Here is an 11931-nt window from a genome sequence, read left to right as displayed (position 1 = left end):
TTCCTTTGAACTATTCATCAATAGCTATGGTATCTTGTCACATTTTAATGGGAACATGAAATATGCTTTGTCAATCAGTTATTAGTCTCCTTAAACAAGCTATGGTTCCTTACCTCCAACAATCAGCGTGGATCCATTCCCGAAAAGCAGGTAGCTGCTGTCTATATATGCACAGTAGTAAATGCCAGTCTCATTCTTTTGGATATTGCGGATTTCCAGTGTCGAGCTGTGCGTCTTGTGTTTGCAAGCAAACTTACTTACATTTTGATCATCCAAACAGCGCTTAATGCAGGTGGGTTTCTCTCCTTCTCTTCTCAAATACCAAAACATTCTACTTTCTTCCAATTTTTCTGTGGAAGAACAGTGGATCTTTGCGGTTTCACTAACTTCAACAAACTGGATCCGTTGAGTCTGGTGCAGAAATAACTGCACTCCCAGCACTGGAGAAATAAAATATCGTTAATAGTCAGTTTCTGCCAGGTCTCCAACTGCCACAGATGGAATGGATAGCTCAGCACTAGAAATTTCTTAATCTGTTAGTTATTCTCTGCATCCAAAATGCTAAAAAAGCTGCTCTAACTTTATACAAGTGAATGGAAATGCAATTAATATCCAGCAAAAGTTTCCAAACATATCATAGATATTCAGCACTGGTGTCCTACTGAAGAGGCTGTTTTCCCAATTCCAGAGTTTAATGCAGAAGTTTTACCTAAAGAAGATAAAACCAGATACTTGGCAAAGATCATTTTCATAAAAAAGGAGAACAAAATCCTGACACACTAGTCCAAAGGCTGATGCCCAGTGCACTGCTGCAGTGACTGGGTACAGTGTCTTGGTCATTCCCAGTGAGGAACGCCTCCGAGGAGGATGTGCTGTGCTGATAGATACTAGAGGGGTGGGTTAAAGACTCTACAGAGGGTACACCATTTCTTGTAGAATTTCTCTGCGTTTCAATGGCATAGGGGTGTACTCTAATGATTTAGAATAATTATAAACCTCCAGAACATGGATGATGTATATAAACAAACCCACAAGACTTCGGAGCACAAGTCCCATTGACTTTCAAAGGAAAATACTCCTAAATCACTTAGTTCTTTTGACAAGCCCAAGCTAAATCTCTCCCCAGGTTTCCATGTTTGGTCCATTGTTGTACCATATTTCTTGGTGGTACAAAATTTGCCTGTAACAATCATTTGGAGTCTCATCTTGGAGGACTTTAATAGCACTTTAAATCATCCCACTGAAAGCTCTGACTTGTGTGAGAAATAAGACAACAAGGGATACAATTTTCAAAAGAGACCAAGTCCCATTTTAAAAACTGCCTGCGGGCCAGATTTTCAAAAGTATTTCGGTGCCTATAAATGCAGAGAGGTGCCTCGTGAGATTTTCAAACATGGCTAAGAGGGTTAGCTGACTCGCTCCTACTGAAGCCAGTGGAAGTTAAGTGCCCCCCCTGCCTCCCTTTCGATCTACCAATAATCTGGCTAAAAATGAACGGAACACGGCAGGTTCGAAAGCTGCATCTGGCTGCACAAAGCAGGGAGCAAGAAGAAAAGTGCATCTGTCAGTGACCCTTCTGAAACAGCTGACAATAGAGGGCAACGTGGGCTAGCGATTAGAGCCATTGGCTCAGAAAAGACCAGATTCCCTCGGTGCCTTGGCCAGGTCTCCTTAGCCTCAAGCCCACTTATAAGGCTGCACTGACTGGCTGCAGCTCCCCTGGCAAAGTGGGGATTGATCTGTCAGAAACCCCTTCCCGGCAGCTCTCTAATGCTGGGGACCATCTTCCTTCCTTCCCCTCCCTCTCTCGCTCTCTCTCATGGGTGTGGAGCTACCTGGGCTAAATCCTGCAGTCCCTGCCTCAATCAATATTAAATGGAAGCAAGAGTTTAAAGGAAGGCTGGACTGGTCAAGATTCTGTCTGATTTCTAGCCCAAGGGCATTACTCACAATTACACAGCTTCCCCTTTGCACCAAGGTAAAGAGGAGTTTAAAGGAGCATAAATTACACTCACACCCACTACCAGGCCCTTGTGCGTTACCGTGGTGGAAAGGGGCTTAGTGCAAATGAGAATCCGGTCCCCAGGGTCGCTGTTAAGGGGCTGAATGTTGTCAGTGGTTGTACAAATAAGACCATGGAAATCATAATGCTATTCGAGCACAATGTCTCCCCAGCCCAGTTCCTGTAAGGGCCTGTTATCACCCTCCCAGTAACACGGACTGACAATGGCACAAAGCCCTATTTTCTGCTCTAAGGTTCCCAGCGAACATGCTTTACAACGTACAGTGCTTTAGGGAACTGAAGGTAGGTGCTGCAACTAAAAGCAGCTGAGCACGCACCACTCCTCTGGACTTAGCTTAGTTCAGTGGGTGCCCAGCACATCACAGCAAGTGCCTCAGCACCATGCAGAATTGGACCCTTACAGTATATACAGAAATATCTTCATGCACTGTGGGGGTGGAGCGGGGCAGCTGTCTGACAGCCCCACAGCAGCCCTGCGCGGTGGCTTAGGGCAGGAAGTGGAAAGGCGCAATGTAGCCAACTGCAGCGACAGGAGCACTTTTACACTCATGTGATTACCAGGCTGGGCCAGAAAATTTCCCATTGCACGAAAAATTTTCAAGATATCAAAAAATTTTCTCGTCTCGAACTGCGATGAAAAGGTAAAATCTCAAAATGTTTCCGAGAACCAAAAATCATTTTTGGATTGTGTGAAAGGAAGTGGTTTTGTTTTAATATTTTTGAATATGTTTCCTTTCAATTTTGACTATATAAAATTTTGACCATGTTAAACTTAAAATGATTTCAAATATAAATAGTTTAAACTTCTCAGCAGTTCATCATTTTGAACTGGAGTTTTTCAATTTTGAAACTTTTAATACATGTCAAAAAATTCATCAAAGCTTACCCTTTTCCCCTGGGGGAAAAAAAAAATCTCCATTTCAACAAGTGTGCATTTTCCAACAAAGAAACCTTTCTTCTAAAGACCTGACCAGCTCTAGTAATTTACTCACATGGGACGTTGGCCAAGGAACCAGAGCCAGCTGCTCTCATCCTGCTGAAAGCATCCTCAGTGATGTCAAGTCACCATCCACTCATGGCCTCAGTTTGAAAGCTCAATGGAAATCTGGGCCCTCCTGCAGCCCCGTTGGGTTCAGTAACCTGAGATCAGATTCAGGCCCTTAGTCATTCAATTTTTATTGGCACTCAGAGAATCATAGAAATGTCAGACTGGAAGGAACCTTGAAAAGTCATCCAGGTCCTGCCTCAGCACAGGGGTCTGGACAAGTAAACCTGGATCATCTCTTACAGGTGTTTGTTCAACCTGCTCTTCAAAACCTCCAGTGACGGGGATTCCACAACCTCCCTTGGAAGCTAGTTCCAGAGCTGAACCCCCCTTAGAGTTAGAAGCTTTTTCCAAATATCTACCCCAAACATTCCCTGCTGCAGATTAAACCCATTACTTCTTGTCCTGCCTCTAGTGGACATGGAGAACAAAAAATCATCTTTAAAACAGTCCTTATCATATGTGGAGTTGTGTGTCTAACAAGTGGTGTGTAACACATTTGTTGTATCATCCATCAAAGAAACACAGACACTAAGAGGGATGAAAAGGGCCGGATTCTGCTCTCAGAGTCACTGGAGTAAATCCAGAATAACTCCACTGACTGCAACACAGCTCCTTCAGATTTACACTGCAGTAAACCAGAGCAGAATCTGACCCAGAGAATTTAAGAGGTCACCTTTCTTATTACACAATAAGCTGAGCTTGATGCATTGAACAGGTAAAAAAGGCAACGCACACAAGTCACTAGTGGGGATGCCGTCTGTTTTTAATGAGTGATATTTAGAATGACAGCTTGAACAAGTTGTGATGTAAACGGGCAGCGCATGCAGGCTCAGGCACCAGGAGAGCTCAAGTCATTGATAACATGTTATTGTTAGATGGTGCACAGAGGCTGGCACCTGGGGCCCTGTGGATTTCGCCTTTGGAGAAAGAAGCAGCCTCTACACCAGCATTTCTCAGCCTTTCTGATACCAGGGACCGGCTTGCTGCCTTCCTAAACTGTGTCAGGGAGATCTCAAGGACCAGCACTGGTCCACGGACTGGTCATTGAGAAACACTGCTGTAGAGGAAACACTGGAGTAGCAGTTCCAGCCCTGGTCTGAGGAGAGATTCCCATCCCTCCCAGCTCCTCCCACATCCGTCCTTCCCCTTCACAATCCCATTGTACGTCCATGTAACGTTACTGCAAAGGCATCATGTGCCTGCTGAGGATCAGGGGAGCTGTGGCATATACAGGGGCTGCACGTCCCCTCTGCAGGCTCCTGCCATCCGGCCTCTGTCCAGGGAAGCCACAGCCTTCCAGTTGTGTCCAGGTCCCCCTGCACATGGGGGAGGATGATGATGACAATTATTGTTTTACCATAGCACTCAGCAGCCCCGGTTATGGACCAGGCCTCATTGTGCTAGGTGCTGCACAAACACAGAACAAAGAGACAGTCCCTGCCCCAAAGAGCTTCCAATCTAATACACATGTGACATGTAAAGTCATCTACACCACGATGCCTTTACATCCCAAGAGGAGATGTCCCACCTGATGAGGCTGGACTCTGTGGGAGTCTTCTGACTTTTTATTTCTAAACAGAGAAGGGGAGAAAATAAGTAAAAAAGGCAACTGAGACAGACAGAGCATTCTTCCAGCAGCTACTTCCGATCAGCAGAGAACCAGCCATCAGTTCCCACGTGTGCATTCCCCTGCACAAGACAGTTCAGGGTTTTACACGTTTCCCTCTGGCTGATCGCTGCATTGTGCGTCCTTTGTGATTCCGCGAATTGAAACCCAGATGAGTGTATAAGATTCAATCCTGTTTGGTGACAATTAGTAAATTTAGCCAGCTCCTTGTAAAATGAAGGGATACAGGGTGTGAGAGCACCAAACATCCAAGTGAGTTTAGCCTGATGAAAAATTCCCTCTCATCTCTGATTCTCCTGATTGTCCTGTAAACTGTGCGTGTTATCAGAATGGAAACCAGTGTCAGATTCTGACTTTAAGAACTCACCTGCTCATTATATTTGGCTAGACCCAAACCTGGTATAAATGGGTAGTCTCCTATTGAGGTCAGTGAGCTTGGACTCAGGCCCACAGCACCCATCACTGCAAAATCTTCATGTGCTTTACAAATATAATTTCTTCTGGCTCTTTATCTTATAAGTGCCAAAAATGTTCGCAGCTGCACAAAAACCCTGTAAAGGGTACAGTCAGAACCAATAAAATATCAAAACTTCCCATCATCCTTGCGCAGTAAACCTTGTTATTCACTTTTTACACATGGGGAAACTGAGTCACAGAGTACTAAGTGGCTTGCCCACTATCCCACAGTAAATTGGTACCATTGTTAGCAGTAAGGCTCTTTGCTCCCCTTCTGCTACTCCAACAGCTAGATCTCTCTTTCACCTTCACCTTTCAAAACAAATTGGTTTAAGTGCCAAATATATGAAGTTGATGGATTAGAAATGCCCGAAACAGACATATTGATTTAGACAGAGACAGTTTGCAAAGAGCCGTACCTGGTGCTCCTCGGAAGCTGGGGGTGCTGAGACCCTGGGCTGGAATCTTGGAACAAACAAAGACAACAGTCAAAGTTCCTCTTCCAGTGGTCACTACCTCAGCTGTAGTTACTGACTAATGGTGCATCCGAGCTGTAGGTGTGCAGGGCACCACCAAGCATGGCAAATGGAGAGAGACTCATCAGAAAGGCTAGTGCTCTTTGTGAGCTATACACCAGGTGCCTGAGCCATCGGAAGTAGAAGCCTTTCTACATCTCTCCCTTTGTCACTGAGAACAAAGCCGTTCTCCCGACACAGGAAATTCAAGTTTCAGAAAACAAACATTCTGAGATCAGTGCAGTTGTGACATTTGCAGCGTGTTCATGTGTTGGACAGGACAGCTGCAGTCCCCAGTAGCAAGCAGGGGAGTAGGATTTCTCTCTGCGGGAGAGTGTCTGGGCTGGGCTGTGTTTATTACCTAGCGTGGAAGGGCAGAGGGTCCAGACGAGGCTCAGAGACACCACCAGCAGCAGCAGACCAGCTCCAGCCGCAAGGGGCACAATGTAATGTGAGCACTCGCTGGCAGGGGCTGTGGAAGACGCAAAAAAACAGAGAAAAGTGCCTGACTTGAGCAAAGTGGGCCTTGATGCCACCACATCCAGTTTTCCCCTCCTGAGCCCATTTCACACCCGGCCTTACCCCCGAGGCGTGAGGATACAGAAGCCTTCAGCATTTTTTACCCTCTGTGCCCCCTCTCTCTCAGGTGAATTCTTTCCCCTGTAATCAGTATCTTCTCTGCACTGTCCGCCATCTACAAAATCCTCCCTCTAGGTCTTTCCTCACCTCATCACCTCTCCATCACTTTGCATATCTCATCGGGAAACATCTCTCTTCTCAAATGCCTCTCAATTCCCTTTTACTCATGAGATATATTATTTTTTAACCTCTTTACAGTGCTTTATATGTACAATCGGGGTGTAAAATCAGAGCTACATTGTTTTGTGGTCCCTGTAATGTCTCAATTCACCTTTCCCCAAATTCTCTAGAAAAATTCTATGTAAGACATAGAATATTCCAGCTTTCTGTGAAAGAAAGTTATGTAGAAGCAGCTCTGATTGTGGCCACTTTACCCTTCTTTCACATCTGTCTCCCTCTTGGCCTCAAATATAATATCACTCAGCTGCAGGATATTTGGTACTTTTCTTCACACTATTGCCAGAAGAGTTGAATTTGATTTCACAGGTGAAATTCTTCCCACTGGTCCAGGTGTCCATGGGGACGCTGATGTGATTTATGAGTGTTAAAGATCCATCCCTTGCTTTCAGTGAGCGTGTCAGCCCCTGTTCCTGCAGCTCCCCAGAAACACTCCAGGAAACATGGACTGGGCTGGACACTCCATGGATCACACAAGCCAGATTCACTGTCCCAGTGACTTGACTGCCATGTGGAAATGGGACCAGAAGCATCACCCAGCTGCTGTTGGCATAACTGAGCGGAAGGAGGTGGCAAATTCAGTGCGATAATCAGATGATCTGCAGTCTGATTAATCTTTCACTAAGAGAAACAATGTGGGTGAGGTAATATCTGTTATTGGATCAACTTCTGTTGGTGAAAGAGGCAAACTTACACAGAGCTCTTCCTTGAGGCCTGGGAAATCTATTGAGTGTATCATTTCCCAGACCTGAAGGAACTCTGTGTAAAGCTGAAAGCTCGTCTCTCTCACCAACAAAAGTTGATGCAATAAAAGCTATTACCTCCCCCACCTTGTCTCTCTCGTATCTTGGGACCAAGACAGCTCCAGCAAAACTCCATACTATCTTATGCGAAGGCTTTAATTCAAAGACAAAGAAGCTATTGAAAAAGGAAGAAATATTAAATCTAAAGAGGAGAAATAGCACAATACACATATCTGCACTAGCCAGAAGGAAAGTCGTGTGCAATTTTATAAATTGATGCCCTCTAAGGAACCTTTCATTAACTCAAAACATTATTTCATGCAATCATGGCTCTTAGGTTAGAAATATTCCCAACCTGGGTGCCTTGAACAGACAGAGAAACTGCTAAGGCTTTTTTTGAGCCTTTTCAAATTTTGTTCTCTTATTTATTAAAAATACACATTATATTCTTTCTGTATACATAGAATTTAATGTTTAGCTGATCTTTTTGGCCTGAAGTACTCTTTCCCTTTAACCATTCATCAATAGCTCTAGTATCTGGTTACATTTTAATGGGAACATGAAATGTGCTTTGTCAAGCAGTTAATAGTCTCCTTAAACAAGCTATGATTCCCTGCCTCCAACAATCAGTGTGGATCCATTCCCAAAGATCGGGTAGCTGGGCACTGTAACTGCACAGTAGTAAATGCCAGAGACTCAGTCTTTTGGATATTGCTGATTTCCAGCGTTGAGTCTTGCGTTTGCAAACAAATTTACTTACATTTTGATCATTGAAACACTTCTTAATGTGTGTGGGTGTCTCGCCTTCTCTTCTCAAATACCAAAACACTTCCCCTCCTCCTTCCAAGTTTTCTGTGGAAGAACAGTGGATCTTTGCAGCGTCACTAACTTCAACAAACTGGATCCGCTGAGTCTGGTGCAGAAATAACTGCACTCCTAGCACTGGAGAAATAAAACATTGTTATAGTCAGTTTCCATCAGGTCTGGATAGTTCAGCAATGGCATATACTTCACCTGATAATATTTATGCTCTGCAGCTTAAATGCTAAAAAACCTGCAATAACTTTGTTCAAGTAAATGGAAATGCAATTAAAATCCAGGAAAATTTCAAAATATATCCTATATATTCAACAAGGATGTCCTATTGAAGAGGCTGTTTTCTCAATTCCAAAGCTTAATGCAGATGTTTTACCTAAGAAAGATAAAACCTGATACTCAGCAAAGATCATTTTAGTAAAAAAAAAAGTGAAAGTCCTGACACACTAGCCCAAAAGCTGACGCCTAGTGCACTGCTGCAGAGACGGGGTACAGTGTGTTGGCCATTTCCAGTGAGGGACGCCTCCGAGGAGCATGTGCTGTCATGATAGATACTGGGGTGTGTGTGGGTGGTTTAACGAATCTACAGAGGATACGGTATTTCTTGTAGAATTTCTCTGCATTCCACTGGCACAAGGGTGTGCTATAACGATTAATAACAATTTTAAGCAACATCCAGTACCTGGCACAATGTTTCCTATGTATAAACTGAATAAATGTGCCCACCTGACTTCACCCCATTGACTTTCAAAGGAAAATGCTCCTACACCACTTAGTTGCTTTTGACAATTCCAACCTAAGTCTCTCCCCAACACTCCGTGTTTGGTCCATCTTTGTACTGTGTTTCTTGGTGGTATGATGCTGACCAGGAGTGAGCATTTGGAGTTTCAACTTGTGTGAGAAATAAGACAATGAAGAATATGATTTTCAAAAGCACCCAAGTCCCATTTTCAAAAGTGACTTGGGCCAGATTTTCAAAGGTGTTTATGGGCCTATAAATGCAGAGAGTGCCTAGTGGGATTTTCAAACACGGCTAAGAGGGTCAGGGGCCTCACTTCTACTGAAGTCAATGGAAGTTAAGCGCCTCCCCTGCCTCTCTTGGGATCTAGCAATAAACTGGCTGAAAATGAACTGAGCAGGGCTGATGGAAAGCTGCGTCTGGCTGCAAAAAGTAGCGATAGAGAAGAAAAGTGCATCTCAGTGTCTCTTCTGAAACAGCTGACAATAGAGGGCAACATGGGTGAGCAAAAAGAGGCATTGATTCAGAAAAGCACAGATTCCCTGGGTGCCCTGGCCACGTCTCCTTAGACTGTACTCCGTTTTCTGAGGCTGCACTGCCTGGCTGCATCTCCCCTGGCAAAATGGGGATTGATCTGTCACAAACCCCTTCCCAGCAGCTCTCTAGTGCTGGGGACCATCTATCTCCTTCCTTCCCCTGCTTCACTCCCACCCTCCCACTGCTTCACTCCCCTGCTTCACTCCCACCCTCCCACTGCTGGACGACGACTGGGCTGGCCAAGATTCTGCCTGATTTCTAGCCCAAGGGCATTACTCACAATTACACAGCTTCCCCTTTGCCCCAATGGAACGAGGAGTTTAGAGGAGCAGAAATTACACTGACACCCACTGCCAGGCCCCTGTGTGTTACCGTGGTGGAAAGGGGCTTAATCATCAAGGGACCCGATTGTCCTTTGCACTATGTTCTCACGTCCCCAGACTCGCTGTTAAGACACTGAATGCTGTCATTGGTACTACAGACAAGAATATAGAAATCTTAATGCTAGTCAAGCACAATGTTTCCCCAGCAAAGTCCCTTATAAGAGGAAAGTGCCTGTTATAAACCTCCAAGTAATACCACTTAACAATGGCATGATGCTTTATTGCTCCAGGGACCCCAGCACAATACGCGCAGTGCTTTAAGGAACTGAAAGTAGGTTCTGATCCTAAAAGCAGCTGAGCGCCCACCACTCCCCGGGACTTTGCTGCGTGTTGTAGGTGTCTAGCACATCTCAGCAGGTGCCTCAGCACCATGCAGGATTGGGCCCTTATGCTGTGTCTAGAAACGTCTTCATCCATCCACTGCAGGGGTGGGGTGGGACAGCTGTTTGACAGCCCCACAGCAGTCCTGCACAGTGGCTTAGGGCAGGAGCCATGTAGCTACATTTTACACTCATGTGATTACCGGGACTGGGCAGAAGATGGTTTTTCCATCCCACAAAAATTGTTAAAAGATCGAAAAATGTTCCTGTCTTGAGCTAGGATGAAAATCAAAATCTCAAACATTTTTCTTGAACCAAAAATCCAAAGATCATTTCTGGTTTGGGGGAAAGGAAGCATTTTGGTTTAACAATTTTGAAATTTTTCCTTTCAATTTTGACCATGTAGTTATTTTTTTACAACTATAATTAGTTTAAACTGCTAAGCAAGACGCCATTTTGAACTGGAGAACCAGAATTATTCATTTTTCAGTTATGAAACTTTAAGATAAATTTTTTTTAATCAAAGCTGAGGTTTTTCCCATGAAAAAATTCAACAAAAGGGCATTTTCTGATAAAGAAATGTTTCTTCTAAAGACTCCTGACCAGCTCTAGGAATTACCCAAATGGGACGTTGGCCAAGGAACCAGAGCCAGCTGCTCTCGTCTTGAGGAAAGCACCCTCAGGGACTGCAAGTTACCATTCATTCAAGACCTCAGTTTGAAGACTCATTGGAAATCTGGACCCTCTTGCAGCCCTATTGGGTTCAGTACTCAGGGTAATACGAGATCAGATTCAGGCCCTTCGTCATTCTATGAATGTCCATTAAAAAATGAATCACAGAAATTTCAGGCTTTAAGGGACCTTGAAAAGTCATCAAGGTGCTGCCTTAGCACAGAGGTCTGGATAAGTTAACTAGACCATCCGTGACAGGTCCAATGTATTCTTTCAACCTCCAATGATGGGGATTCCACAACCTTCCTTGGACGCCTGTTTCAGGGCTGAACTCCCCTTAAAGTTAGAAAGTTTTCCCTAATATCTAACCTAAATCACCTTGATTCAGATTAAGCCCATAACTTCTTGTCTATCTTCCCTTGGGCATGGAGAACAATTGATCACCATCCTCTTCGAAACAGCCCTTACCCTATTCCAAGATGTGTGTGGAACAAGTGGTGTGTAACACATTTGTTGTATCATCCATCAAAAGAAACACAGAGGCTAAGTGGGATTAAAAAGGGCCAGATGCTGCTTCCAGAGACACTGGTGTAAATCCGGAGTAACTCCACTGACTATAACAGAGCTCCTCCAGGTTTACACTGCTGCAAACCAGAGCAGACTCTGGCCCAAGGAATTTAAGAGGTCACCGTTCTTATTACACAATAAGCTGAGCTTGATGCATTGAGCAGGTAAAAAAGGCAACACACACAAATCACTAGTGGGGTTGCCATCCCTTTTTAATGAGAGACAGAATGACAGCTTGAAAAACAACAAGTTGTGATGTAAACAGGCAGCGCGTGCAGGCTCAGGGCCTAGGAGAGCTCCAGTCATCGATAACGTGTTGTTATTGTTAGATGGTGCAGAGGGGCTGGCGCATGGGGGCCTGTGAATCTTGCTCATGAGGGGGAAGCAGCAGCCTGCAGAGGCAGCCCTGGAATAGCAGCTCCCGCACTGGCCTGGGGAGAGATTCTCATCCCTCCCAGCTCCTCCCGCATCCATCCTTCCCCTTCACAATCCCATTGCACGCCCATGTAACGTTACTGCAAAGGGACCATGTGCCTGCTAAGGATCAGGGAAGCTGGGAGCTGTGGTGTATACAGGGGCTGCACGTTCCCTCTGCAGGCTCCTGCCATCCGGCCTCACTCTCTGCAGGGAAGCTGCAGCCGTTCAGCTGTGCCTGGGTCCCTCTGCACG

General features: G+C 44.9%; 1 long non-coding RNA gene across 1 annotated transcript; it reads right to left on the bottom strand.

Annotated features, from left to right (window-relative positions):
• Nucleotides 1-310: 310 nt before the first annotated feature.
• LOC141977036 (uncharacterized) lies at nt 311-5620 on the bottom strand. The gene is made up of 3 exons (XR_012636171.1): nt 5574-5620; nt 3016-3163; nt 311-440 (listed from the first exon to the last, which is right to left on the bottom strand). It is a non-coding gene; the product is annotated as an uncharacterized LOC141977036 (long non-coding RNA).
• Between the last annotated feature and the right edge of the window lie 6311 nt (nt 5621-11931).

The sequence above is a fragment of the Natator depressus genome, chromosome 24 (genome assembly GCF_965152275.1).
Source record: "Natator depressus isolate rNatDep1 chromosome 24, rNatDep2.hap1, whole genome shotgun sequence".
NCBI lineage: Eukaryota > Metazoa > Chordata > Testudines > Cheloniidae > Natator > Natator depressus.
Note: the sequence above shows the minus strand (reverse complement) of the source record. Positions and strands in the feature narration are given on the sequence as shown.